Source organism: Nematolebias whitei, chromosome 17 (genome assembly GCF_014905685.2).
Source record: "Nematolebias whitei isolate Nwh7 chromosome 17, NemWhi1, whole genome shotgun sequence".
NCBI lineage: Eukaryota > Metazoa > Chordata > Actinopteri > Cyprinodontiformes > Rivulidae > Nematolebias > Nematolebias whitei.
In genome coordinates, this window is record NC_056514.1 from 7753561 (window position 1) to 7757355 (window position 3795).

Genomic DNA, 3795 nt, shown 5'->3' on the forward strand with positions numbered 1-3795 from the left:
ATGACTGAGAAAACAAACTTTGTGTTTTTGAAACCATTAGTGAAAAGGCCAGACTTCAGGGGTATCTGAGGCAGGCTTGAAACACAAGAGTCAGGGTGGCTTCTGGGTAATACCAGATGGCTAGGCCTCAGACTGACGAAGCCTCTTGGATGAGGGGCGAAACGTTTCTTTTTAACAAAAAAACGAAGTCCAGATGACATGATTCAACCTTTTTTGTAGCATTAGTAAGGGTTTGTAACGACATTATGATATCAAACGATTCTGGTCAATTTGTGGTACTTGTGCTCCTGGACCTTACTGCTGCTTTTGATACTGTTGACCACAGTATCCTTATATCACGGCTGGAACAGTGGGTTGGGATCACAGGTGCTGCATTAGAATGGTTCCGCTCATACCTGAGTGGCAGGAGTTTCTGTGTCAAGGTTAGGAATAATATATCCGCCTCATTACCTCTTTCTTGTGGGGTCTCACAGGGTTCAATTCTTGGACCCCTTCTGTTCTCACTTTATTTGCTTCCACTGGGGTCCATCCTGAGGAAACATGGTCTTTCATTCCATTGCTATGCTGATGACTGCCAGATCTACCTACCTGTGAAACCAGCAAGTGTTTGCTCCATTCACACTCTGTTAAAATGTCTGGACAACATTAAGGCCTGGATGGCTTCAAATTTCTTAAGTTTTAACAATGAGAAGACTGAAGTCATTGTTTTTAGCCCCAGCTCAACTGCCGCCACTGATCCTGTCAACCTGGACCCTCTTCAGCCATATCTGAAGCAGTCTGGTAAAAATCTCGGGATGGTTTTAGACTGACTTCAAGTTTGACAAACAAATCAACTCTGTTCTGCAGAAAAGCTTCTTCCAACTCAGACAGGTAGCTAAGCTCAAGCCAGTGTTGTCCAGACCCAACCTTGAAAAACTAGTCCACGCCTTTGTCACGACCCGATTGGACTATTGCAACGCACTGTATGCTGGGATCAGCCAGGCCTCCATCTCACGTCTTCAGCTTGTCCAGAATGCTGCTGCTCGGCTTTTAACCGGAACTCGTAGGTCTGAACATATTACACCAGTTCTGTCCTTCCTTCACTGGCTCCCTGTTCGTACGAGGATAGTTTTTAAAATTATTCTGTTGACCTTCAAATGCCTAAATGGCCTTGCACCCCTTTACCTTTCTGAGCTTCTGGAACCTTACATTCCCTCTCGGGCCCTGAGATCATCCGATCAGCTACTTTTGGCTGTTCCAAAAACAAGACTGAAGCTCAGAGGAGATCGGACATTTTCAGTCATGGGCCCCAAACTCTGGAACAACCTGCCCCCCAACATCAGGCAGACCACCTCCCTTCCTCACTTCAAATCCCTGCTTAAAACACATTTGTTCTCTCAGGCATTTCATACTGTGTAAATTTATCTAGTGTTTTTTTAATCTGTGACCCTATGTTTTAAATGCTTTTTTAAATTCTTCAGTTATTATAATATGTAGTGAATGTAGGGACAGCTTTGCTGTAGCTTCGCTACTAATTAATTATTCTTAAAGCTAGTTCAAGCACAAAGAATATTAATTATTTAATTACAACGGATTATTTTCTTTTTCGAGTTGAATTATGTGTTGTGTGACCAAGATAACTGTGAGGATTGTTTAATCAGTGACATGAGATGCCATTTTATGTTTGACCCATCCGAATTGTAGTGTATTGTATATATATGTTTATATATTTTTCTCTTTACTTTACTCATTGATTGTTGTTGTTGTTAAGCACTTTGATAACAGGTTCTGTTTTAAATGTGCTCTATAAATAAAGTTGACTTGACTTGACTTTCTACCATAGCAGATGTACACAGCACGCGGGCCTTCAGCTCCCATGACTCAGTGATGTAATGAGCGGTTGCTGTTATATATGGATCCATAGTGGAGGATGTCCACAGATCTGTTGTTAGTGCCACACTCTGATCTTTCATTTCATTAGCAATCCTTTCATGGAGGATATCATACTGGTGTTTAATAGTGCTCCACAGAGTGTTGTAAGACGGAACATTGTAGCCAGGTTAAAAAAAACTGTAGCAAATCTCTGAAACTTTCTCTGTGGACAGCAACTAATGGTCTCATGTCTTTAACAATGAATTTCACCAGCAAATTGTTGATTTGCTGCCGCCGTTGTCCAGATACAGCTGGGCGTTTCATAAACGAGGCAACTGACCGTTGAGTGGAGCTTGCAAGTTGTGCTTGAGTTAGCATTAGTGGATGCTTTGTCAAATGATTATGCATTGAGGTTGTACTATTGTTGTACTTCAGCACAGCTTTGCAGAGTTTGCATATGGTAGTTGAATCGGAGGATTAATTTTTAGTTAAATATTTCCACACTATCGATGCATTTTTACCTTTTTGCCAAGACTGGGCCTGATCCGGGCCATCTGTCTGCATGGAGGAATCCATTTTGTAACTCATACTAGCTAGCCTGCGCTCGGTGCGAATCACGTGACGCAATGACGTAACTGCGACGTAATGACGTCACTACGAATACTCGACGTGAAATTTAAAACTGTGGGATTTCCAGCCTTTTTCTCCACAGTTCTTCTCCATCAGAGGGCGCCAACAGAAACACACCTGAGATCCATTGAGGAATAATGAGCAGCAGAAGTATAAATACCAGCTGAGGACTTCATTCTACGCTGTTGCATTGTCTGCCTTTGGTAGTAAGCTCCTGGCCTGAACATTTGCTCTTTGTGCTTTAAAATTATTAATCTTTGTGCTCATGATACAGCTCTGACTTCTGTGTTCCACCTGCGTCCTGGATCTCATGGTAATTACTCTCGACCCTTCCTGGAATCATCTCAAGCTGCTCCTTGCCTTCCACCACCTGCTCACATACACAGAATCTCCTGGAAACCTTTTGCACATTCACTGACTGACCTCCCTTTTCTACAGTAATTACTACTTCTCTGGACATTATACTGCCCTTGAGATTTCTCCTTGCCTGCTTTAACTTTGCTCCTTGCTCTTCAGGGTTCCAGCCTCTCCCTGGATAGTTACCTTCACCAATGTCATTGATTCACTTTTGTAAATAAACTGACAGGTTCTGTCCCTGTCTGTTTTCTTTATATTTATTTGTGTTCCCCACTCTGCTTTTTGTACTTTTGTTGTTCTGCTCTTTGTGTGATTTCTGTTCCTATATATATGATTCTGTTGTTTTCCACTCGCTCCTCAGTCTGCCTCTCCACTCCTCAGTCTTTATCATTCACACCTGTCCCTCATCAGCCACCTGCCCAGGTGCTGTCATTACTCACTCTCCCTCTGTCTTATAAAAAGCCTTTCTCTCCTCCACTCCTCGTCCGGTCATTGTTCTGTATTCAGACATCTCAGTCCTCCTCTGTCCTGTCTGTTTTTGTCCACCTGATGATTTGCTCCGCCTGTGTACTCTGATGTCCTGTTCAGTCTTGTTCTTGATCCTGTTTTGCCAGAGTAAGTTTTGCTGCATCGACAGCATTTTGTTTTGTTGTTTAAATAAATTATTTTTATTTAAACTCCTGCCTCGCTCGCCTGCCTGCAAATGGGTCTCAACTTTGGGGATTGTGACATAAACACTGTTTAACTTTCCCGGGTCTTGAAGTCTGTTTGCTTTTGGTCAGTATTTATCTGGGTGTTACTAGAAACCTTACAAAAACCTTGTTAGATGTCCTAGGAATCGATGTGTAGATTATTGAGTAGTCTGTTAAAGCCCTAATACACACACACACACACACACACATATATATATATATATATACACATATGTTTGTGTATATATATATATATATATATATA

The 3795-nt window shown here is 41.9% G+C and overlaps 1 pseudogene; it reads right to left on the bottom strand.

Moving 5' to 3' along the window:
• LOC119424105 overlaps window positions 1-3795 on the bottom strand; it is a 24412-nt pseudogene that overhangs the window by 12826 nt on the left and 7791 nt on the right.